Source organism: Oncorhynchus tshawytscha, linkage group LG12 (assembly GCF_018296145.1).
Source record: "Oncorhynchus tshawytscha isolate Ot180627B linkage group LG12, Otsh_v2.0, whole genome shotgun sequence".
Classification (NCBI taxonomy): domain Eukaryota; kingdom Metazoa; phylum Chordata; class Actinopteri; order Salmoniformes; family Salmonidae; genus Oncorhynchus; species Oncorhynchus tshawytscha.
The window spans coordinates 42,544,263-42,571,091 of NC_056440.1; the positions used below are offsets into that span (position 1 = coordinate 42,544,263).

General features: G+C 43.8%; 1 protein-coding gene across 9 annotated transcripts in view; it reads left to right on the top strand.

Moving 5' to 3' along the window:
• Positions 1–26,829, top strand: part of mef2cb (myocyte enhancer factor 2cb) — a 97,094-nt gene that overhangs the window by 9,585 nt on the left and 60,680 nt on the right. Inside the window, exon 1 of one of the 9 annotated variants that reach the window (XM_042330674.1) lies at positions 2,278–2,747. The exons of 1 other annotated variant lie outside the window; for it this stretch is intronic. The gene's annotated coding sequence lies outside the window, so the exon portion shown is untranslated. Of the gene's footprint in view, positions 1–2,277; positions 2,748–26,829 lie in introns of those variants that run through there. 7 more of the 9 variants (XM_024439523.2, XM_024439522.2, XM_024439527.2 and 4 more) reach the window with 7 other exon arrangements.

Sequence of the window (26,829 nt, forward strand, 5' to 3'; positions counted from 1 at the left end):
TGTTGTACACAATATAGTAAACTAGCCAAATCTTCTATGTCGGGCCATGTTAAAAGCAAAGGTATGTTGTATATTATGCTCCGTGACCCTGCTTCAATTAGACGACGTTACGCATTGCTAGGGGAATTAGATTTACTTAAATATGGTTAGTTGATTAACGGACAACATTCAACATTATATATTGTGGCAAGATAAAAGAGGGCGTAGGGGTTATAATGATATGTCAGGCTAGTTTAGGAAACTAGCAAGTCAATCTATTTACAAGGCAGGACAAAGGCTATGAGGAGAATGCAAGACGAGAAGATGTAACAATGTCCTGGAATGGCTGTTCACATGAAAAGAGAGTGGCACAACAATGTCTTCAGATTTGTAACATTTTGTCAGTAACCGTATACCCACAAGACAAAACAGACTCAGTTAGATGTGCTGACCCGATCAGTCTCACGCCTCTCTGCAATACGATCAAGTGCTATAATAACTCAATCCCTATATAAAGTTATCCAATATAAATTATATGATAACGTTACATACACATAGTGTTTGCCCATGATGCAGAGCACGGACTACTTTATTACTATTTTCATACTGTTCATACTGAGTTATACATTGTGCAGCCATAGTGGCATCTAATTTGCAACTCCTTCGAGTAAGTTCAGTCATTTGTGTGCGTTGACTGAGCAAGTCTCTTTACCGTAGACTCCTCCCTCTAGATCCTCGCCACTTCAGAACAACTTTCCCAATAGTTGTATACTTTCAATATAGCCATTGCATCTCACACACTCTTCTATAAGTGACTGGTTTACCCAGCATTCTCCCAGTCTGATTACCATCCTCTGATCTCTCCAAGTGCCAACCATTTGAAGACGACCTCAAACACTGATGAATTCGGATGAATCACTGACAGACTACAAACAACACACACACCACAAAGGGCATGGATTTTGACGACTGAAAACGAAGGAATAGTGAATGTGGTGGGTACAATCTCCCATAAATTGTACAGTCTGTCAATCCATAGCAACCCCCAACACACGACATAATAAAAATACACAGCACCACCCTGTGAGCAAGGCTCCACAAATGATCATCATAACACTCAGATTCAACTATCCTATACAAAGTGATATGATATGAGTTACTATGTGACCTGTGTGTGTGTGGGGGGGGGCATGCTGAGCTTCACGGCCTGCCATTGATAACTGTCATGTTTTGTGATGGGCCTACTATGTCTAACACATTCTAGCCTATCAATTATTCTGGGGTTTAGTCAGAGGAAATGCGATTGAAGATGAAAGGGTCACGTGATGTAAAGGTGGTATCCCGAGTTATCGGACACCACAGGCTTCAGTTGCAGGCAGTAATGTCCGCCCGTCAAGCAGATTAGCAAGCGTGATTTATTTACGTCTGATTTCATGTTTCCCCTTTTTCTCGGACTTGCCTTGTATTGTACTGAGGTGAAAGGCCTGTACAGGGGTTAAAATAATGTTAAGCGAGTCTATGGCCAGGAATACTGTTTGACAAAAAGGGGAAATTAAGATTGTTATTTTTCCAACTACTATTCAAGAAACTTGAGGCTGAGATGCATATCATTTGAATATAATAGAGTCCTGGTATTACCAGGCCTATCTGGGATCATCTCACAAATAGGTTTGGCTCCTCTGTCTTATCTGAAGAGGCATGCTTGCTGTTTTTATTGTTATCTTCACACTAATAGAGTGGATGTTTTCAAATCATTTGGTTGGGGGATAACACTTGCTAATTTCCTCATGCTTACTGTCTGTGTCAGGCCTTATCTTGTGAGATAACTGGGGACTGGAGAATGATTGGCAGATGCAGGACAGCTCTTGTAGATCCGGAACATTGCATTTTCTCACAGAAACATCTTACTTATGCAAAGATCTTGAATGTTTTTAGAAAATATCCTTTGACCAATTGAAACTATATATTATTATTATTACTATTATTATTAGTAGTAGTAGAGGTAGTATTGTGGTTGTTTCATATAGGCCTATAGGCTATGCTGCATCCGATAAATAAATAAAAAACAGATTAAAGTCAACTATATTTAGCGCTTAATGAATGTCAGTGCGTAAAGTTAATAGAATATATTACAAGGACAACAACAACAGTTTGGTAACTTGAATTTGATGTAGTTGAAAACGCACCCTCCACGGTTATTTAGATCGCATAATCATACACTGACAGTCCTTTCACGGTGCTTAATTGTCTGTCCTCTTGATCGGGTTTGAGATAGTAATGCATTATTGCTATGCCTCTTTCATTAAAGTAGTTGGGAAATGTGAGCCCGCCCCCTTTCAGGAGTAAAACCGATTATTTCTCCTCGCGCTAAGAGAGGGCGAGTGAGAGACTCGACCGGGATTGTGGGAGCGATCAGAAACAGCCCTCACAACATCATCAGCTACAGACGTCCACGGCTTTAACCGTCCCATTCCCTTCGCCGACACATCACTGGAGACCAAGCAACCATCCTCACTGTCCTCAAACACACTTTCAGACGAGAGACCGACTTGTTTTTTTGTTGTTGTCATTTTAGACACACATAGGCGACTTTTCGGCACGGTTCTTTTTCATGTTGCGTTCCTGCCTGTGCTGGATTTAAGTGCGTCTTTGCGAAGTCCATCCCTGGCACGCAACGGCTTCCTCTACGCTGTCATTCGGCCGGACGACACAGCCGGAGACTGCCTGTGGTATCTCACACTTACCGGACAGATTTCATGCATAATAAAGTGAGTAGCGTGCTCCTACATCTATAATTATTTTTGTCATATCCAGAGGACACGTTGTATCTCGAGCAGAGAGGTCTCTTTATTTTTAATTGTATGTGTCAGTTTGACATCACCGGTATACTTGAGCGCGATTTTGAAGCGCGTTGCCTTCCAACAAACTATACAACGTAGCCATGATCATTGTATCTCCAGACCTATAGGCTAAACGCAGCAAAGTAGCGTTTTGCGGAGTCTATTTACGAGAGTCAAGGTTTGTCTTGTGGTATTGTTAATGTGTGCTTTGACCTTGAAGTGTTTATTTCCCACAATATCGCAACACCGTATCAACAGGCGCACAATGGGCTACTAGGGCGACTCATATTCTCGGTATATGACTTGTATTATGTAGTATTTAAAAATGATTACTCTGAAATATTCGTATAGGCCTATTCGTTTCAATATATGTACCGGTAGTCGCGTGTGAATCTACTGAAGCCTATGCATTTATAACGGGTCACAACCCAGAATAACATTCACAATTTCTGCGGGTCCCACAAATGAGGAAAGTATGGACTGTTAATAATTAAATAATTGTAGGCTTATATGAGCGGCTCATTTTCTAGGTTGAATTCAACTTGTCAAAAGTTAGGCTCGTATTAGATAAACACGTTTTACAATTCGACAAAGTTTTCCAAAAAATTCTGAATGAATCCAACTCAACATCACATGTTTTTCTGGCATATTATCAAGATGAGGGTTAGTTATTATACCTTACTGTTTTATACAGTGTACAATAAGTCACATTCACACCCGTTAACTTACATTACTGCCAGGCCAAATGGTTCAGCTTCCCTACTGTATTTATAGTACAATGTCCATGTGGAATTATACTCAGTCTCTGCAAATTAATTATTGGTGCAAAGTAAGGCGCTCAAGCCATGTAGCCAAATTGTGGAGGAAAGATAGCTTGGTGATGACTATTCTGACAAACTGAAGCTTGTCTGTTTTCTTGGGGGTTAAGGAAGATCTAGTAGGTGGCCGTTTCTACCCATCAGAAAGATAAGTACTTATTCAGCTATGTGTATAGTGTAGATGGTGCTTGTAAATCAGGGCTCTATATTCATTGAATAAACATATTTAAAATATATATTATACATAACATATCGATATTGATAGCTTTTGGTACAGTAGACAATGTTCTGTTCACTTTTTTTTCTGACCGTTTTCTTAAAATGTGTGTGTCTTTTTTACCAGGCTAATTTGAGTTTGTCATAAAGGGTGGGACAAGGAACACTACCTCAAATAACCTGTGGCAATTGCCATTGCTTTTAAGAAATGTCAAATACATTTGCATTCATATTTTGTCATCGAACCCCTTATCGATATTTGCACATGGAGTAAGGCTTGTTTCACATATTAGATTGTGGCTCTGTACTTTTAATTTCTGTTACCATAGGGAAACAGTGGGTAGAGGCTATAGCTAAGACTGAGTGTGTCAAATGCAGATCGTGTGCACACTATAATTGTATATAATATATATATTATATATTATATATATATAATACAACTTGTTATACGCTACCTGTAAATTAGTGCCATCATTCGAGATGCAAATGAACTATTTACTCAATGTCATGATTTCTGCAAATGATTCAACTTTATTTAACTACCTTTTTTTTGGCGAAAGGTAATTGAGTAAAGGCCGTGATTGTGAAGACATCCTGGAAAAGTACAGCCACATCCAGGGGCATTTGGTGTTGCGACCATCTCTGGGTTGTTTTGTGACTACTGTAAATACAAGCACAGCTCAGTGCAAGGCTAATGTCTCTGATTTTATAAGTTCTATTAGCTTAGTAAGATTTCAGTAAAGTGTGATTTGTTTGCTTGATTTGAGGCGTCGTTGTATTTCTGGATTACTCAGTGTTCTTGACGTTCTGCTGTGAAATAACAGAGGTGAAATTGCCTTTGGCAAGGAGCAAAGGACGTACGCTCACGCCTATACTCTACTCTTTCCCACCCCCCACCATCAATGAAGTTGTTCTGTGTGTCGCTCGCCTGTTGCTCTCTCGGGATTGAGCGTTAGGTTAATCTGCTCAGAGGGAAGGTGAGCGCTCGCATGTGGACACACGATTACACACAGAGGACTCTCTCAGCCAAGCTCTGTCATCTCAGAGACACACACACATACTCTCCCTCTCTCTCTCTCCCCCTCTCTCGCTCCCTCTCTTTTTCACTCTTTCCCCAGCGCTGCTTTGTTTCTCTTACTCTCCTCAGATCTGTCCTTCCTAACAAATCATTGGGGATTTTGGCTGCCGATTCACAAAACCAACAGCGACAACACACTCTTATCCTTCTCATAAAGAGGGATTAGGGGGTCACGTGTCACTCTGATTGGCCAGCGCATTGAGCCAATTGTCGGGGCACGTTGCCGTACACCAGGGCCTCATTAAAGCTTTATTCAAGTGAAGGGACACCTTTTGAGCCAGGATCAATGCTTTTGCAATAATCCCAAAAAGTAGCTTCAGCCTCCTCTGAGTGGCCAGTGTAGTTAGAATTTGTAGTAGTAATTTATGAATAAAGAGAAGATTTACTGGTTGATATTCAACAGCATGACCTGAGAGAGTTCAGCTCCCTGTTGGCATTCATCTGTCAAAGAGTGCTTGATTTAAGGCGTACACTAGCATGCTCCATAAACTCTAAAAAGGACTGCTAAATTTGTCCGCTTAGGTTTGAAGGGAATGGTCTCGACGTTGATACCTATGAGCATATGCTATATAAAGCATGGTTCAAAATAGGCTACCATCCTAACGAAGGAAAAAGTAAATCCATGAAAAAATATATAAAAATAGAAACATCACATGCGTTTACGTTTAAGCAAATAGTTTAATAGCCCGTATTGGTGTACTTTAAAGTTGTATTTCTTTTTGTTGCAATGGTTGCAAATGTTTTGGAAGGGGTTTGCAGAGTTTGCTCAGTTAAACATCAGTAAAACACTTTCATTTGCAGATTGCAGGTTTGCAAGATCTGGTGGTAGATACTGTAAGTACTCTTTAAACCCTTAGGCTTAAAGAAGTGAGTGATATGCGAAGCAATTATATTTCAGATGTGGAGGGCACATTAAAGTTTACATCATATTCTCACAAATGACTTTGTATTTTTGGTTGCTTTTCCCACTCTAAACGTAACGATCATACACCTAGGAACTCAATCGTACAGTACACAGGACTCGCCGGGTAACTCGCCGGGGTTTCAGTATGAGCCCGTGTTTATTTTACAGCAGGTGTTCCCTCTATAGCTAGGTATGGAAGGAATAGTGTTCTCTTTTCCCTTTTTGCACCATTTTTATAGCTCATGAAAAGTATCCGAGCCGACCTCAGCATCTGTTTATTTAGTAATTTAGTGCAATCTCACTTTTATTTTCCTAACTGCTGTATGTGTTAGACTTATTTTCCCTGGTGTTTGTGTTTTTTTTGCAAACATTGTCTCCGTATCTTTATTAAGATGCAATTACTAATACAGTTAAGAAATAAGCACAAGAAAATAATGTAGTCCTTGAATGGTTTATGATGTATTTGAATGCAGATATGAGTGTGTCCTGGTTCACATAACGATGCAGTCTTCTGTCTCTATCTAGTAATTAGCCATGACGTTCAGCAACTTTTCCTCAGCACTGTAAGTGGAAGAGGGTGTGTGGGGTTTGTTCACTAGGGTGTTAAAGATCACAGAGGAATAGCTCATGCTTTGATGTTTAATTGTATTGTAAAACACATTTTAGAATATTTCGGCATAAAGTAGAATTCTAGCTGTGCTGTGCTGTGCTTTGTGTTTGGTGTTCCTTTTGTGTTGTTCCTTTTGTGTGTGTGTGTGTGTGTGTGTGTGTGTTTGTTTGTTTGTCTAAGTTTTCTTTTGTCTGTTGGTACACATTTAAATAAAAATTTATGTATTTCGGGTTTTCTTTCATTCTCACATGGAGGAATTGATGTCTGGAAAGATGGAATGGTATAGAAGAAAGTGTCGTTGTGAGGGCTGGAAAGATAAACTGAGGAAAAACAAACAGTTGTGAAGAGAAAGTAAGGAGACAGAATTTAAATACTTAAGAGATTGTCACGATTGAAGAGCGTGTGGGAGAGAGGGAAAGAATAAGTGTTTCTGTCTGTTGGGCAGAAATATGTCAGTAGATTCATCTCATAACGTGTGAGAGAGATGTTGTGTTGGGATCCAAGCGGTCAACTAGACTAGATTAACAGGACTTCCGGCCTGCTTCTTCCTGTTTCCTGTTTCCTGTCAGGCCTGGTCATCATGGCAGCTGCTCGTTGGGTGGTCTGGGCAGGACAGGACCAGGATGGACAGACCTTAGCGCTACTGACCATGTACACTAATCATGTCACCAGCTCTAGCTTTTAACTGCATACAGGCCAGGCTAAGATACACCTTAAACACCCACATATGGAGCTCACCATATAGACCTCCACCCTTGAATATTTGGATTGAGAGAGGAGGACAGGAGACAACAGAGAAAGGAGGGATGGATGTGATAAGAGGGAGAGAAACATTTAGAGAAGGACCGGGAATTTATTTAAACAGTACGCGATGCATCCAGTAAGTTTGACAATTATATTATGAGCCTGGGTGGTATTCGTGTAGAGAAGATATGAATGGCTTTTACTGTATTCATGTATGTAAGGATTGTCAGTCAAATGTAGTCTTCAGCTATTAGAAAAGCCAGACATAAGACTTCACATTTTATTTTTGATTCTATATGTTTACTTTCAATAAAAGATTCCCTGTGGTACATTTTTTTTTTAATAGCTGACTTATTGCAGACGAAATCCAGACACCTCGTACTGTACGTGGGAAGCTAGTCTCCCAAAAAAACAAATATAGCCTGCCTGGATCTGGAAGGGTCTATTTGACCTGCCCTAAACGTGGTGTGAAATAAAACTGGAATTAACTCCAAATCCTTTTTTGGGGGGGTGGGTCAGAGGGGTGAGTTGTTTGCTCTTGGTGCACATAAACTCTGAGATGGAAGGCATGTTCCATGATAAAACACAGTGGCTGACCTGTGTCTCTGCCGTGGTGTGGTGTGGCGTAGCGAGGGACGACTTCTCCCTCACTGTTCAGACGCAAGTCCCACCTCCCCCTTTGGTGTGGCATGCTGTTGGAATTCAACCAATGACAAGAAAAAAAAGAGGAGGGGTTAAAAAAAAGTGCACAAATATTTTCCCGTGGCTGTAATTTATCTTTGTCACCCCTGCAATATAGCCGAGTCACTCTGAAACATGGTCCGGTAAGACACACAGAGGTTCCTCTGTGCCCTGGCCTCACATAATCTAACATCCGTCTGAAAGCCCACCGCTGCCACCAATGCTGCCTGCCTGCCGCCACTGCCTTCTGCCTGCCGCAATGCTTCACAGCTCACTAATGGGTATTTTTTTTTGAAGATTCAGTGTTCACAATGGAGCCAGAGGTGTAGGCCCTTATATGCACCCTGTGCTGTTACAAAAAAAAATAGATGTTGTTATAATAGTTGATTTTGTAATCGTTGACTGATGTATAAATGTTAATAATATTGGATCCAAGCTGATTTTTTTTAATGCTCCAGGTTATTTTATGTCCCCCAAGCCACAGCTCCGTATCCACTAGATCTCTAAGCAGGAAGTACTCCGTCCGAGTCCTCTGTTCTGCAGAGCACACAGCTTTACCCAGGCCGTGTCCTTGCCAAAGTCCACAACACTGTTGCTTTCCACTGTCATCGGTGCCATTCCCCAGACCAGGATCCGGGCCTTGAAAGAATGTTTCGTACAGGGCTGTCTCGAACACTCAGTGCCGGGGTGAGAAAAAAGAGGAACAGGGAAGGAGAGACGCAGAGCGACTGAGAGGGGGAGAGAATCAAAGAGAGCGACAGACACGTTCCTAAAGCTGACTTCATCTGGGTGTTATATGGCTGTGAAGGGCCGTCTGTTTGTGTTGCTCAATGTTAGACAACACTGACCGTCTTGAAGAATCTACCCTTTCTACTGCCATGTTCTAAACAATTGGTAACGTGTTTTCATTTTTTAAAAGGAGTTCAACGCTTTCATTGTCTGAAATCATTCAGGATGTTTCCAGGTAGATTTTTGTTGCATTTGAAGAAAAAAAATGAAGAAAAAAAACTTCACAGCATATTGATAATAACAGGTAAATATAACTTATTGAGCTGTGCCACACTGAAAGGTACATATTCAGAAACTAATTTGGTTCAGAGTGAAATGAGGATTTCAACAAGTCAATATTCCAGAATGCTATAAGGTTCATTAATAATGTTTTTCATTTTCTTTATTAAATGAAACAAGTTTTATTTTATTATTTTCTATACCTTGGTAATAATTCTTGAATTCAACAATATGTTTAGAAGCTTTAGTTAACATTTAATAAATCTACTTTATCAGCTAAACTTCGTGCCAAATAGGAACTTGTGCCACTGAAATATGCATTTAGGATAAGTGTGCTCCATCATATGAAATGTGTAACTTTCCTGTGCAAGTCTACAGAGAAACATGTATAGGTGTCACCGCCTGGCATGGAGGGGTAGGAACGGACAGGGAAAATGACTTATAAAAAATACAGTATCTCTCTCTCTCTTGCTCTTTCTCTCTCTCTCTCTCTGTGTCTCTCTCTATATCTATTCACTTTTTAAGGGTTTTCTGTCCGGCTCGCTGTTTGCTTTGATACATCGACTTTTCCTACAGTGGCTCTTCCAAAGTGCAACTCGTGATGTCATTCGTTTTATTCACACTTTGCAGATGCAATGTCTGGAGAAAGTGAGAAAGTGACAGCGACAGAAAGGAGACAAGGAAAGAAGGAGAGACCAGAAAAGATGGATGGAAAGAGAGAGCGTTGCGGAGAGGAGATTTGCAGTGCGGTGTTTCATGTATAATGAATGAGGGGCCACTTTGTTTGAAACTTCAGCCTGGCGCTTCACTTCAAGCTTTGCTGGGCAGAGTGGGGCCTTGTGCTCAACACCAAACTCCCTCTGTGCTCTGCTGATGGATGCTTTCACCTGGCTGCCACTGTGGACCAGCCCAGTGGAAAAACAAATAACTCCTCTATGTGTGTGTGTGTGTGTGTGTGCGTGCGTGCGTGTGTATCAAATTTGATTTGTGACACGCTTCGTAAGCAGCAGGTGTAGACTAACAAGGAAATACTGACTTACGGGTCCTTTTCCAACGATGCAGAGTTAAAGATAAAGATTCAAAATAACATGGCCATATTCAGGGAGTCAATGTGCAGGTGTACGAGGTCATTGAAGTAGCTATGTATATATGGGTAGGGGTAAAAATGACTAGGCAACGGGATAGATAACGGTGCCTTTGTGTATCTGTGTGCGTCAGCTCAGACAATAAGACAAGGGATGAGGGAAGAGGGAGGGCCAGAGGTGAAGAGCAATGAGTGCTTGTATAGGAACAGAGCTGCAGTGACACCCAGGCTCCACTAAGGAGAATACTGGCACCCAGCTCACACTAGTGTTCTCTACAGAAACAGCCTTGCCTTGTTATTTGTTATTGACTTTTGGCTGGGGGGTGGGGGGGGTGTATCGCGCTGTTTAATGGTCTAACATTTAGGGTCATAGTGTTATATTCTCTTGATTTTGGCATCGTTGTACCTACCTATCTTTCTATACAGCGTGTTTATGTTTTTTTGTGTGTGTGAGTGAGCGGTATTGTTTGGGCTAAAAATGGCCCCAGTCTTTTTTTTGGCACTGTGCTGGGCTCGTGGTTTATAAATAGTTGAGGAAGTGTGGGGGGGGATACCTACCGTGCTGGTCGTCCTCCTCCACAGGCCCTCTGAGGGCTTCTACGTCACATCCCGACCCCATTACAGTGCTCTTTCGCTGGGCTACTCCACTTCAGCCCCCATGGGGGACTACCAAACAGGATAGGACTCACATAGAGGGTGTGAGAAAAGTCAAGCCAATGAGGAATTCCTCTACAGTTGGAGATGTTGCTGTTGTCGTCTTGGAGTGTAGATTTGAGCGTGGTCGAATGAGGTGACATTTTGGAAAATGAGGCTAGTGAACTGGTGATAATTGCATGTCTCTCTGATTGTTGAGACTATCAGCAGTGATGACAGCCTTGGGCTGTGAGGTTGGTGTTGTGAAAGGAGTGTAAAATGGGTTGCGCTGGAGATGTCTTTTCTGACACCCACTGCGTCTGCGTGTGTAAACTGGAGGCGCGATGTCCTCACTGTTCTTTGCCATCTATATGCAGACCTGTCATGTTAATTTCATTTCACAGACACTCTTTTGCCTCCCTTTAGAAATAGTTGTTTTCACACTGCACTCAGTCGTTGGGTGATCAGGTCCTCCCATGTATAGGACACGCATGGAATCAATCTTTGAATTGATTTGAGTCATATTTATCACACTTCTGTTAACTGCCGGTGATGTTCAGTTTGGTTATGCAGCAGCCAAGGTGGAAGGAAGAGCAGGGCTGCATGCACCCTCGCGTAATTTGAATTAATGATGTCGAGTGAACTGAGCTGATTGGACAAATACTAGTTCTGTTGGTTTTTCCTGCTGCCTCTCAGTTATCCCCGGAGGTCCGAGGTCCTTCCCTCATGCACCCATCATAGCCTCCCTAGGATACAGGGAAGGAGGCCTTGAACCCCCCTGGCTCCAGAGAGAGGGGCCCGGGCTTCACCCTGTCCCGGCTGCAAAGGGCATCCATAGTACGTCTTTTAGAGAAGCGAATTGGCTTCCTCTGAGTAATTAACTCAGTTCTGAGGGAGGGTAGAGATCTAGATAGACAACACACACGCAATGCGAGTAATTCCATTACACATACCATCCCTGCCTTTGGCATCTTACCTCGGCTTATTGTTCTCTTTCTAAATGAGCAGCACCGTGCACTGTGGTCCTCTTAATGGTGGGCCCATTATTATATTAACTAGGGCATCCTTGTGAAGAGATAGAGGGAGGGAAGGAGAGAGAGGGAGGGACGGAGAGAGAGATAGGAGGGAGAGAGAGAGAGAGAGAGAGAGAGAGAGAGAGAAGGGAGAGAGAGAGCCAGGGCTGGCAAGCCTCACTAGTAATAATCAAGTAATAGAGCAGTGTTTTCTTTTCTGAAGGGAATAGTACTGACTGTTATTAATGTGCTTTTGACAGCTTAATATGATAATGGGGCTATGATTATTCTCAGAGAACAGACCGTTTTTTTTTAATGTTCTTCAAAAGGATGCCTGTCGATGACCCACTTCTCAGATGGTCGAAAACAAGGAAGAGCGAAACTCCACAGGGAGATAGGAAGAGAGAGAGAGAGAGAGATAGAGCGGAAGAGAACGAGGGAGAGGTGGGAAAAGAGAAAGAGTAAGAAGGAAAAGCTCTTGTTAATATTTGCCGGAAGTAAATTCATAATCCTTTTCTGACTCCCCTCCTCCCCTTCCTCCATATTTTTACTTCTCCTCCTCCTCCTCTACGGGTTAGCTGCCTACCTTCCTGGGCTCCTCTTCCCTCTAGTCTAATCGGAAGAGAAACGCTGGGAACGATAACAGGGATTAGCTTCCGATGCTCGCTAGCTCCCCTCGGTTAAGTACACATGTAATGAGTTGTTTATTTGGGATAATGCGCAGCAGAAGCGGCAGGGGCCCAGAGTTGCCTTTCCCCCCTACAAACACACACACACACAGCCCTGGGACAGGTCGCTTACTGGACTGGGTGGGTCAGGGGGAGAAGAGGGGGAGGAGGGTCCTTCGTCATTCTCAGCCCATTCTTGAGGTCATGTGGCCTGGAAATGTTTCTCAGGCTGGAGAAAAAAAACGTGAAACTATGAGAAAATGAAGGGAGGGAACGGAGATAGAGAAGGAGAGGGAGCGAGTGAGGGAGGGAGAGATATGTGCCCACCAGTGTGAGTGTGTGAAGTGGAAAAAGCCGTTGGTTAGCGAAGGGGACGTGCTTTGCTATCATTATCCGAGGGTGGGGGGAGCGAGGTTATGTGAACGGAGCAGCTGTGCTCCGAGCTGAGGGATTTGAGGGGGGAACTCCAGCTAAGCAGCCAGGTTCTTCACTGTACTGTACGGTCGGACCAGAGCTGAGCCTTGTGAACCAAATCCCCCCTACTCAGCTAGCTCTTCACTTCCCAAATAAGAAACAAATAAATGTTGATGGCAAGGATAAGACTGCAGAAGTGAAAAAAAACACAGACATGATTTATATATGCCTCTCTAGGCATTTGCTGTTTTCTTATCTCTTTTTATCTCTGGTCTCAAGAAACAGTTTTCATTCAGTGCAGATGGAAATTAGGACCAGAATAACAGTCAAAATACATGAACGAACGTTTCTGAAAGCACTACTAAATGTTTCCTTTTTAGTTTGATATGGTCGAATCTACAGATCGTCAGCGGATCGTCAGATAAAGACCAAACGTCTCTGACACCATTTCTGATCACATGCTACAGAAACAGGACCAGCGCGGCGACAGTGAGACAAGAGAGGGAGAGGGGGAGAGAACAGAGCAAAGCCTCACTGTGCTGTGCTAATGCATACAGCCTGCCACGGTATCCGACAACAAGGCAAAATATCACACATCTTCACATCACACGCTACTCCAACAACAACGACACACACAGAAAGGAACCTAGCTCAAGAACCCGAGGAGTTGAAAGCAAGCAAGGAGGATATAATGTGAAAGAAGTTGTATGGAAGTTTCTGGCGGGGAAATTAAAAGAGAAAGAAAATTCTCTTGTATGTTGAGAGCAAAGAGTTAACAAAAAAATTGCCTTGCTTACATGGCACAGCATACACAGTATCACTTGGTGAGGCAAAAAGGAGGGGGAGTACCTTGACAGATTTTCTCATGGTGCGCGGTGGGCTAAAAATAGGGCTTGGCCAAAGCGGCAGTAGGGTTTTTGGCAAGAGGGGCCATCTTTGTGTGATACAGTGGCCTTTGCTATAGTCACGTACAGAGAGGAGACGAGTGCCTCTGCCAAGACGTGTAGCCATGCGGCAGTAATTTATTATTTGTTTGTCTCTTTTCATTTTCTCTCTCTCTCTCTCTCTCTCTCTCTCTCTCTCTCTCTCTCTCTCTCTCTTCCTCCTCCTCTCTAGAAGGGGTTAAGTAGCAGTAAGCTTTGTCAGATCACCCGGGCTGAGGTCTCTTTCAAACCTCTTTTTGCCTTTTTGATTTTGTGCAGCTGTGCGGGCTCTTTAATCATACGCTATCATTTTTCACTTGCTCTCCTCTCATCCCTTCTTCTTCTTGTCCTCCCTCCTCCCCTAACATATGTTAATTCGCTGCTTTCTGTGACAAATTACGAGCGCTGTCTTTGATGAGGTTGGGTTGTGATGGTGCGGGGAGTGGAGTACGGTGGAGCTGCCAGCCCCTCGCTGGTCCCCCTAACCACTCCAAACAGAAGCGCGGCACCCAGCCGCCGTCTAATGAGAGGCTTGGCCTGGCTCTGGCACGGGTCTGGGCTTGGAGGGGCCGCCCCCCAGCCTCATTCAGCTCCACTAACAATGTGTGATCTGTAGGTACGCCGCCTGCCCGCTCGCTCTCCACACTCAACACAAACTTTACCCTCCCTCCCTCACAGACACACCCCACTGTTGCTTAGAGGGCTGTAGGAGCAGGCTGCAGCTCAGCTACTGGGCATGGATTGATTTTTTCTTTCAAACTCTGTTGATATACCATTGATATACTTAAGCAATAAGGCACGAGGGGGTGTGGTGTTTGGTCAATATACCAATGCTAAGGGCTGTGCTAATGCACAACGTAATGCGGAGTGCATGTATACAGCCCTTAGAAATGGTATATTGGCTATATACCATAAACCACCTGGGTGCCTTATCGCTATTATAAATTGGTTACCAAGGTAATTAGAACAGTAAAAATAAATGTTTTGTCATACCCATGGTATACAGTCTGATATACCACGGCTTTCAGCCAATCACCATTCAGGGCTCGATCCACCCTGTTTATGATGTAATTGATATGATTGTGGGTAGAGTTAAATATACGTATACACATACTCATTCAATTAGATAAGCTAAAAGTGTCCATTTTGTATTTGTTTCTCTGTATGTTTTACTCTATATTCTGGCCAACTCTGAATTGAAACAATGTGTTGTAGTACAACCTAAATTACTGATGTGGGGACATTCAAACTCTTTGTGTGTGTGTGTGTGTGTGTGTGTGTGTGTGTGTGTGTGTGTGTGTGTGTGTGTGTGTGTGTGTGTGTGTGTGTGTGTGTGTGTGTGTGTGTGTGTGTGTGTGTGTGTGTTACAGAGATACTACCGGGAAACATTACACCAGTCTTGTTTAAACAGACACTAACTGGAACACTCGCAGTTTAATGATGTGCAACGTCAACAGGGCAACAATGCTGACCAATAATCAACCCAATCAGCTTGCGGTAGGCAGAAAAAATAAGAGGAACTGTGACATCATGCTAGCAGACTGGATCACATATTTTCCGATAAGCCAGGGAGGGAACAAGGGATCAGAGGGGTGGGGTATCAGAATCAGTATTTTCTTCAGAGCTCTCTCTGCTTGACTCTCTACCCTCTTCCTCTCTCTCTGCTCGACTCTCTCTCTCTCTCTCTCTCTCTCTCTCTCTCTCTCTCTCTCTCTCTCTCCACTCTGCGATCTAGGTTACTCGGTTTCTTATGGAGCACAGGGACTTTAAAAAAAACAACAGAAGGTTGAATTTATGAAGGACATCCTTGTTGAAGTGTGCAACCTTCTACTTCTTTGCAAATTACCTCCACGCTGTGCACAGTCTCAGTTCAAGGCTGTGGCTCTCGCTTTAGATCAGCCAGACTGTTAGAGAGAGATACATAATACCACTGTAATGTTACACAAATAGGAATGCAAAGCATTGTTGTTCATCATTGCTGTAGTTTGAGCAAAGCGTGTTAAAATAATACCACATTACTCTTGCAAAGAATGGTTGACGTATTTATACCTCATTTAGGGTAATACAATACAATACAAGCAACAGGTAATCATCAAGCCTCGATCCGAAGTCACAGAGAGGATGCTTTTTGGCTCAAGGCTCTGTCCGTTAAGGAGGTTGGTAAAAATATCCTGGACCATTTTACAGTAGCAGTCTAGCCGGCCTATTCTGGTAGATATACTCAGCATTTAGCTTCTAGTGGCCTAAATGTTACCATGGAGCCTGATGTGAAGGGTTGCCATGCCAGTTTTTTTTAAGGCTGACTTGACCTAGTATACCCGAAACCACTCCCCAATCGCATACACACATTCACACACACACGCACACACACACACATACACACACACACATACACACACACACACACACACACACACACACACACACACACACACACACACACACTCCACAGTCAGAGTCTGCGATCAGATCCAATCCGGGCCTACGTCGTTGCCTCCAAACACCCCATCCCCTTTCATAGCATAACCAACATACAGTACCAGTCAAAAGTTTAGACATACCTACTCATTAAAGGGTTTTTCTTTATTTTTACTATTTTGTACATTGTAGAATAATAGTGAAGACATCAAACCTATGAAATAACACATATGGAATCATGTAGTAACCAAAAAAGAAGAGGTTATAAACAGGTCACACTTCAGTAGCAGCTATGACTTGTTTTAGTGTTTCCTCATAGACTCTGCTAATAGGTCTATTGTCTATAAACACTTGCATATAGAACTTAGTATAGACACCAAGACAGCTCATGATGCAACTTTTGTGTGCTGATGGATCCCAACATATATATATATATATAAATATAACCCTCAACTTCCCCATATTTTTCTCTGTGTCTGTCTTTCTGGATCGGCCAAGGCGAACAGAGGGGGAGAAAAAGGAAGCAACTTTGGAAAGTTAGTCCCATAATGGAGTATGCAAAATAGATTACTGTACACGATAACACAATACCGCATACAAGACAGAAAGTGCTAAAAGAAGGTGGTGAAAAGTGAATAGAAAATAAGCTGGCACCCACGCAGGAGTGTTAGCCATGTTAGCTTTAGCTTGTGTCTCTAATTGGGGCCAGGAGGGAGCATTTAGTAATTGCTGTCAGAAGATCACATTTTATTCTCTTCTTCACAGTCACTGCTGTAGGGTAGAGTGAAACAAATTGTCATCAGAGATTTCGAAATGAACAAAGCTTTTAATTAGGCTGATTTAGAATGAGCAAAAAAATAGAGAAAGAAAGTGCGATGGAATCATCGGCGGATCGTCGTCGTCTAACAACGTTGTCGGGTGTTAGAAGACGCCGCCGCCACGAGACGTCACGGAAGTTTGCAGCGTTTGAAAAGGAGACAAAGCGGGCCCCACCCCCTATCCCCTCGCCCTACCCCAACCCCAACCCCAACCCCCACCCCGAGATGCTGAACATTGTTAACTATATCAACAGACATTGTCATCCTTGGCTGAGAACATAATTGGGGGAATATGTCAGTGATTTCTGTGTTCTTAGTGACATGGCCGTGGGCTGTTATCATGGGGGTGGGGTAGTAGTTATTGAAGGGAAATGCTTTTATTCTTTATGGCTTGCTTTCCCTCCTCCTTTTTCTGTCTTAGTACGATAAGATAGTTTCGTAAATGGTGTTGGTTTACTTCATCAGCATCTATATGAGTTGAAACAAGTCAAAAATCTTTAGTGACTGTAAGGATAAAGTGTGTGTGTGTGTGTGTGTGTGTGTGTGTGTGTGTGTGTGTGTGTGTGTGTGTGTGTGTGTGTGTGCGTGTGCATGTGCGTGTGTGAGAAACGAGAGTCTGTGTTTTTATTTTATTTTTTATGTTCCAGTCCAGCAGTCTGTGCCTAAATGGTGGTTGCACCTGGGGCCTACAGACCTACGTAGCACCATGTGATGTTAGGCAGTGGTTGGACGCATACTGAAAAACATTACCCCTTCTCAGATGTGTATGCTTGAGGTGAACGTACTGCACAGACTGTGGGGAAAACAACGAGAGAGACAGGTGGAGAGCGAGAGAGGAAGAAGGGGAAGCTGCGGTGATCAGCTGAAACTAAAGCAATGTGATTCAGCGTTGAACAATGGTTGCTTTCTCCACCACACATGACATCGCTTTCATGTCCCTAACCATTGCACCACCCCTACCACCTCACTCTTGTACACCTTCATCCTCCTGCCATCATCCCCCACCTGGAGTCTCGTTTATCAAAGGTACACAAAAAAAAAAAGACTGTGCCTTGCGTACGGCAAGGTTAGCATTTATACATTTTTAACTGGGAACGTGTCTGTATCTCCACACAAATCTCAGACCATGCGTACGACCAATTACTATTGGTTGATCACCTGCATTGCAAGCTTTTGGGGGAAATGGAGGTGTTTGGATGCGTTGGAATTATAATAACGGTAGGCTAATGATAACATTCCAATGTAGACTTGACGATTAAACAGATGCCTTTGCCAATGGTGAGAAGATCGCATAGCAGCATGTTTCGCCGAATATATTTATTGAACTTTTGTTATATAGGCCTAAATCATAATCATATTACAGGACATGTCTCTCCTTTTCTGACAAGACTGGTTTATTCCCGCTACACAACAAATATTAGGCTACCATTTATCCAGAAACTATAATGGCCCTGTTCAAATATCTCAAAATCATACAGCAAATGAGGCCATTTTTTTGTTACCATAAAAGGTGAATGGAGGGCGTTTTCCAAGCAAGGTTGTAGCTCTAGTTCACGAGCGCACAGATACGGCTCTAATTTTTTTTTTCATGGAAACGTGTATATATGTTGCATGCAACAGTTTGATAAATCCCAAACATTTGTGGCACACGCAAACCCTTGAATCTACACACGCGGCAGAATTGAATAAGACATTTATGCACGGGTTGATAAATGAGGCCCCTGGACCCTGTCCACCCTGATGTCTGTTTTACTCAGTCCATCGCCCTCTTCATCTTTACTCATGGCCATGGAAAAACTAAAGGCTCACACCACAGCGGTGATTCATCAGAGCCTTTCTGGGGCCTTCCCAAATCATGGTTACCGCTACTTCTGCTTTTTCTGCTCTTCGCTGCTGCGCTTTGGTCCACCGTGGCACACGGACATTGGTGTGTCAGATTCGCCAGTCTGCCCACTTACTTCACTCTGATGAGTAGCTACTGTTCATCCAATAATCTGCCACAGCACACAGAGAACCAGCTTCTACGTGAACACTTTATCATTCACAACATTCCATTATTGCGCAACGCTCTTCCAAATAATATCATTGGCCTCTAAACCCACCATATTGTCCATTTGGGGTATTGTGAATGCTTTGATTGTGGTTTTAATCAAACCACAATCCCATAAACCCGCTCAATCCATGATAACCTTATCAGCTATTGCATGCATGAACTGTAGCTAGTGTCCCCAAGTCACGTCACTAGTCCTGATGCAGCAAAAGCCAACAGGCAGGCAGGCAGGCCAGCAGGCAGGCGACAGGGAGCAGTATTCAGCTGTCCGGCAGCTCTCCCTCTCACTCACTGCTTCCATTGGGCCCATGAAGCAGCTGCAGTTATACAGCTATTGGCCTGCTTTCAAAGGGTGGTTGACGTATTGTGTCAAGTCCCCTCATCCTTGGGGGAGTCAGCAATGGGCTATGGAAAGACAGCTCTCACCTGTCTCCATTTTGGCTCTGACAGATGGCTACCTGTCCGCCATTCGGGCCCTGTTTCCCTCTGCCTCCTCCTCCTCCTCTCCCCCCTGCTCTACCAGGTCAGAACACAATACTGTAGTAGTCAGCGCTGGACTTAAAAGCCCCTGTTACCTCACAGCCTCTCCACTGAGAGAGGAGTTGAGAGGAGTTTAAAAGGTGTTTATTTGTCTCTCAAAGCACAAATAGATGAAAGAGGGGACCACTGTGTGCTGAATGGATTTCCATTGGTCTAATAAAAATGCATGGCAACAGAAGGCTAGTTGGAAATGCAGAGGTTCATTGATTGGATGAGGTTTCGCAATAGACATCTTGTAGCTTTTCAATAACCAAGCCTCTATCATTTGAACATAATTACTTGCATATGCCACTTTATTATTGTGTGTTAATAAAAGTACAGAAATATTGTCTGACTGAAAAAAACAGACTTATTGTCCACTGTACATCAGAAACAAACTAAAGACACATCATCAACCTCCTCTTATATGTTTTGTTTTCTGTTTAAAGCCATTTGAAAGCTTCAGGTCTTTTTTCTACTCACAACTCATCGTGGGCGGGCAGGGTACTGTTTGGAGCTGCAAAACCAATTTCCACTTGATGCAGTTTTTGTGGAGCAAAGCAATTGCAGTTTGAGGTGCTGAAAGGATGCTCTGTAATGCACAAATACAAATGCTCCTCTCTCCTATAAGGGTTTAATCTAGCGTAGTAACTCAAAAGGCCTCTATTCACCTAACACCGCCACACAAATATGCACTTCATCCACAATGTCACACGATCGCTTATAAAGCCTTTAGTTTACTCTTTTTTCCCTCCTGTGTTTTTTTCTAAAGGACATTTAGAGAAGGCCTAACGGGTGTTTTGAGAAACCTTTTATACAGTAGAAAAAAAGGGCTTTAGTCCTCTCGGTTCAGGTTTCACAATCACAACGATGTGTCTTGTTGCATCATAAGGAAATACAGATCTGATGGCGGGCAGTGCGGTTGTGGTGATTTGTTTCTCTTGATGGCTAAAAGCTGGAGAGATTTCTTCCAGAAGTATTTTTGCCACTAGACGTGCCTTGTTTCATGACATGGGATATGGAGGGAACCTCTGTTGGTCTTCCCAATGGTCTTCCCAAGGGTAAAACGCTGACTGGTTGAGGTGGGCAGAAGACTCAGACATCTCTTTTTCTCCGGGCGGAGGGCTTGGGAAGCGCAGGGAGTTTAGGGAAGGAAGCACCTTTACACCTTTAATTGTCTGTGGCTGCTGATGTCACATCCTTCCGCTGAGTGTGCTTGCGTGTGTGTTTCCTGCCTTTCTGTCCACTGAGGTCCTGGGGGTGACTGGGGTGGGGTAGGGGGAGTGAACAGGGGGTAATGGTGGGTTGGGGTGTGCCATGAGGCGAGTCTTTGGGTTTGGGGTTCGGGGTGGGTTTAGAGTGGATACAGGGCCGTGGAATTGGAGTATAATATGCCGTTAGCCTTTAATGATACGCCTAGATCCAGTTCACCTGCTAATCCAATCAATGTCAGATAGAATAGACTTTGTGAAAATGAAGAGGCAACTTGCCTCCCTTCTCTCCTTAAAGCTGCAATACGTAACTTTTGGGCGACCTGACCAAATTCACACAGAAATGTGAGTTATAGATCTGTCATTCTCATTGAAAGCAAGTCTAAGAAGTGGTAGATCTCTTCTATGTGAGCTATTTCTAAGTTTTGTTTTTGCGTCTTTAACTTTTGGTTTTGTACCCCAGCTTCAAACAGCTGAAAATACAATATTTTTGGTAATGGAAAATATATTTCATTGTGGTTTAGATGGTAAAATGACTCTCTACACTATAAGTGCTTGTTTTGTCACATACACTGAAATTAGGCAAACTATTCAAATTTTTCCATCCAGGAAATGGCGGAGCAATTTCTGCATATTGCACCTTTAACAATAGACAGTTCTCTCTCCTCAAAAACATCTCTGTCTGCTAATGATCCAACTGTAACATGAGTTAATAGAAAGAGGCATTTACACACACACACACACACACACACACACACACACACACAATCTACACAGCCTCTGAATTGGAAGAACGCTTGAACACATTACACCATGATACACTGCTATCAAGCTAATCCCAGATGTACATTCTGCTAATCTCTTTAGCTGCTAACGCGTTAAATTAGCCCTAATATTTGGTGTGATTCACCACCAGCACAGAGGCCCACCTACGCACGGGCGACAGCCCAGGTTTAGGTCATTCTCTCATGTGTGTTCCTAAAGGACATGGGGACGTGGAGGGAGGGAGAGGAATTGATAGCCATTCGTCACCGTGCCTATCTGGGCCTGACAGGCGGAGAGCTCTCCGCTGCTTGATGTGCCACACAGAGGAGTCACTGCCTGTAATGACATTAGAGACACAATGAGAGAGGCAATACACAGTCCCCTGGCCACTGTCTCCCCTCTCCCTCCCACACCCAGGCAACACACAGATAAACAGCTGCACCTCCACAAACAGTATACAACTCTAAACACTAGCCCTGCGTACAGTATGACATTTTTTTTTTTGGGGGGGGGGATTAAGAGAAGATATATGACAGGGATTCTTAAGCGAAACAGAGCCAAGAGAGTATGTGTGTGTGTACTCATATCCAGATTGTTCGGAAACTGCATTAAAGCAGTTTTTCCCTCCTCTTCGAGGAAATGGGAGTTTATTTTAAAAGAGAGGGGGTTTATTTAATGTAGCACACACCTCCTAAAAGGTTTACTTACTGCAGTGTAATATGTTATTTCAAATCCTCACAACCTAATGTCCTATGAGGATAGAGGATACTGCAGTTTTTCTTCAATGCACATGCTATTAGCAAACGTGTATCAGATGTGCAATGGGGAGAGAGCAGCTTCGCCACCGAGGTGGGGTTCTAGGAAAAGCACTCACCAATCCTGTCATGATAAATGTATTTCTCCAATTCTCGGCATCATAGGCCTACCTCGAGTACGGTTGAACAATGTAAAATGTCAGCATATGTTGGTGTATGTGTTCTTCGTGAAGAGGACCTGGGTTTCAGAGTTGTGGTCCCTCATCATTCAGTATATGTTCTCGACATGTCTCTCTCTCTCTCTCTCTCTCTCTCTCTCTCTCTTTCTGTCTTCCCGCTCCCTCTACCAAAAGCCTTGTTTTGCACCGTGTACATTCCTATCAAAGGGAGGAATTAGAGCTGAGGACCAGCCTAGATAATGTTCCTCTTTTTTTCTCTTCACTCTTTGATTATCTCTGGTGCAGTCCTCAACGACAGAACACGAAGAATAACCTTCCTAATATGGAGTTGCACCCCCCACCATTCTTGATACACACGGCTCCTCCCCTTCATCTACACTGATTGAAGTGGACTTAACAAGTGACATCAAGAAGGGATAGTTTTTCACCTGGACTCACCTGGTCAGTCCATGTCATGGAAAGAGCAGGTGTTCTTAATGTTTTGTACACTCAGTGGATACTGTGTCTATTGAGGCGAGAAGAAACGCTGCCGACGTGCTGTATATTGTTTTTTGGTGACTAAACACTTGGGAGTGAAGTGACCTAGAATCAAGCCTCATGGTGTACTGAGTGTATGTGTTCCCATCACCCTCCCAGCTCCACTTCTGAAAGAGGGAGAGAGAGAGAGAGAGTTGGTGAAAACAGAAAGAGTGTTAATTAGTGTTCATTAGATCTATGTGCTGAATCTCCCTCTCTCCCTCCCTTTCTCTCTCCCTCCGTCTGCCTAACAGATGGGAGGGTTGTGGTTAGAGCTCTTCCCCTCCCCCCTGAGAGGTCTGGTGCCTGTTCATAGATCCCTCTTTCGGCTATTCTCTCATTTTCTCTCCTCTCTCTCTTTCCCTCTGTCAGCTCTCTCTAGACTCTGCTACTTTTGAGTCCAGACTATTCTGTATAGGTATGGCCACCATTCTTTATCCCGCTCTCTCGCTCCCTCAGCCCATAATTGATTTCCCAATGTCCACAATGACTTTAGCATTTACCCACACTGGCCCTCCTCCCCCAGTTGTGCTGGGATGCGAACATGCCATCCGTCTCACTTTGTTAAGGAGAGAGAGAAACAAAATCCTTCGGTCTCTCCTTCCCAATCTCTTTATTTTGTCTGCTCTGTCCTCTCCCAATATGGTTTGGTTTTGGATTAGTGAATTGGCTTAGTGTGGCGTAGAAAACGTGTTAGTCTTGTAGGTCTTCTCTCTTCCTCTCTTTTCACTCTGCCCTCAAAAGTGTCAGTCTCATTCTTCTGTGGAGTACTCTTTGAGTGCATAAATGGCCAATAACCTCAGCAAAAAAGAAATGTCCCTTTTTCAGGACCCTATCTTTCAAGGAGAATTCATAAAAATCCAAATAATTTCACAGATCTTCATTGCAAAGGGTTTTGACACTCTCTTTCCCATGCTTGTTCAATGAACCATAAACAATTAATGAACCTGTGGAACAGGCGTTAAGACACTAACAGCTTACAGACGGTAGGCAATTAAGGTCACAGTTATGAAAACTTAGGACACTAAAGAGGCCTTTCTACTGACTTGCTACTGAAAAACACCAAACGAAAGATGCCCAGTGTCCCTACTCATCTATGTGAGTGTCCGTACTGTGAGACGCCTAAGACAGCGCTACAGGGAGACAGGACGGACAGCTGATTGTCCTCGCAGTTGCAGACCACGTGTAACAACACCTGCACAGGATCGGTGCATCCGAACATCACACCTGTGGGGCAGGTTCAGGATGGCAACCATAACTGCCTGAGTTACACCAGGAATGCACAATCCCTCCATCAGTGCTCAGACTGTCCGCAATAGGCTGAGAGAGGCTGGACTGAGGGCTTGTAGGCCTGTTGTAAGGCAGGGCCTCACCAGACATCACCGGCAACAACGTTGCCTATGGGCACAAACCCACCGTCACTGGACCAGACAGGGCTGGCAAAAAGTGCTCTTCACTGACGAGTCACGGTTTTGTCTCACCAGGGGTGATGGTCGGATTTGCATTTATCGTCGAAGGAATGAGCCTTACACCCAGGCCTGTACTTTGGAACGGCATCGATTTGGAGGTGGAGGGTCCGTCGTGGTCTGGGGCGGTGTGTCATAGCATCATCGCACTGAGCTTGTTGTCATTGCAGGCAATCTCAACGCTGTGCGTTACAGGGAAGACATCCTCCTCCCTCATGTGGTAACCTTCCTGCAGGCTCTTGCTGACATGACCCTCCAGCATGACAATGCCACCAGCCATACTGCTCGTTCTGTGTGTGATTTCCTGCTAGACAGGAATGTCAGTGTTCTGTCATGGCCAGCGAAGAGCCTGGATCTCAATCGCATTGAGCACGTCTGGGACTTGTTGGATCGGAGGGTGAGGGCTAGGGCCATTCCCCCCAGAAATGTCTGGGAACTTGCAGGTGCCTTGGTGGAAGAGTGGGGTGACATCTCACAGCAAGAACGGGCAAATCTGGTGCAGTCCATGAGGAGGAGATGCACTGCAGTACTTAATGCAGCTGGTGGCCACACCAGATACTGACTGTTTCTTTTGATTATGACCCCCCCTTTGTTCCGGGACACATTATTCCATTTCTGTTAGTCACATGTCTGTGGAACTTGTTCAGTTTATGTCTCAGTTGTTGAATCTTGTTATGTTCATGCAAATATTTACACATGTTGAATTTGCTGAAAATAAACGCAGTTGACAGTGAGAGGACGTTTCATTTTTTGCTGAGTTTAGTTCTACCTTGTTGGGGTGGATTTCTCTCTCTCCCCCTCTCTCTCTTTCTCCCTCCCTCTCTTTCTCTCTCTCTCTCTCTCTCTCTCTCTCTCTCTCTCTCTCGTTCTGGCCGCAGCGTCTCATGGTGGGAGGGCATCAGAGGGGTAAATCGGATTGAGCTGCTCTGTGATAATCTGTCAGGGTGGTGGGTGATTACTGTCACCAGCCATCCCTCCCTCGCCAGCCCTGGAGGAGGTAGAAGGGAGGGACAGAGAGAGGGAGTTGATGTTTGGGAGGCAGTGTGCGATCTCAGGGAGGACTGAGTTGCCTTGCACTCAAATGGGATGGTAGCAGGTGTGTGGGAAAGGGGGTTGAGGGTTGAGGGAGCGTTAAGGAGCTGGGGGGATCTCGTGTTTGAGGGGAAGGAAAAGGGAGGAAGGGGGATCACCGGCGTGGGGCTAAGCAGCCGTACCTCACATCAGGCATGTTGGTTGCTGGACTCAAAGCCCAAATTAAATGTTCAAGACACTGTCAGGTTCTGATTGAGGTATGCTGGCCTGACTGGGGGATTTATATGTCGTTGTACATGTACTGTAGTTGTTGTGTCTGTGTCTGTGGAGTGTTGAGCACCACTGTTAGGCTCTAGTGTTAGTTTGTCTGATGACACTTTCGTCTTCCTGAAAGCACGTTGTTGTTTTTACTGTGAAGACTCCTTAAGATTTGTTCAGTGTAACCATAGAAAGTGTCTTGGAAGAATGAACCACTGTCTGATTTTTGATGCTTTTATCTTTAGTGCCGTTGTTTCCTATGGTTGCTAATGCAGTCAGTGGTCTTGTTTCCGGTGCTCCGTGATCGTGTCATTCGCAGTGGTGCTCCAAACCATCATCACATGAGTGTGGTTTTGTCACAAGGGTGCGAAAGAAGAGCACGCCTTTGTTGAGGCGTTAATGGGATCATTATGCAGAGAGAGAGAGAGAGAGAGAGAGAGAGAGACTCTGCATGCAGGATTCTGCAAAAATATCCTCAGTGTAGAACGTAGAGCACCAAATAATGCACCTACAGAGAGATGAACCTGGAGAAGAGTCCCCTAAGCAAGCTGGTCCTGGGGCACAAACATACCCCACAGAGCCCCAGGACAGCAGCACAATTAGACCCAACCAAATCATGAGAAAACAAAAAGATAATTACTTGACACATTGGAAAGAATTAACAAAAAAACAGAGCAAACTAGAATGCTATTTGGCCCTAAACAGAGAGTACACAGTGGCAGAAAACCTAACTACTGTGACTGACCCAAACTTAAGGAAAGCTTTGACTATGTACAGACTTAGTGAGCATAGCCTTGCTATTGAGAAAGGCCGCCGTAGACAGACATGGCTCTCAAGAGAAGACATGCTATGTGCTCACTGCCCACAAAATGAGGTGGGAACTGAGTTGCACTTCCTAACCTCCTGCCCAATGTATGACCATATTAGAGAGACATATTTCCCTCAGATTACACAGATCCACCAAGAATTCAAAAACAAATCCAATTTTGATAAACTACTGAGTGAAATTCCACAGTGTGCCATCACAGCAGCAAGATTTGTGACCTGTTGCCGCAAGAAAAGGGCAACCAGTAAAGAACAAACACCATTGTAAATACAACCCATATTTATGCTCATTTATTTTCCCTTGTGTACTTGAACCATTTGTACATTGTTACAACACTGTACACATATATATATGTATAATGTTTACTGTTTACTGTTAATTTTTTATTGCTTATTTCACTTTT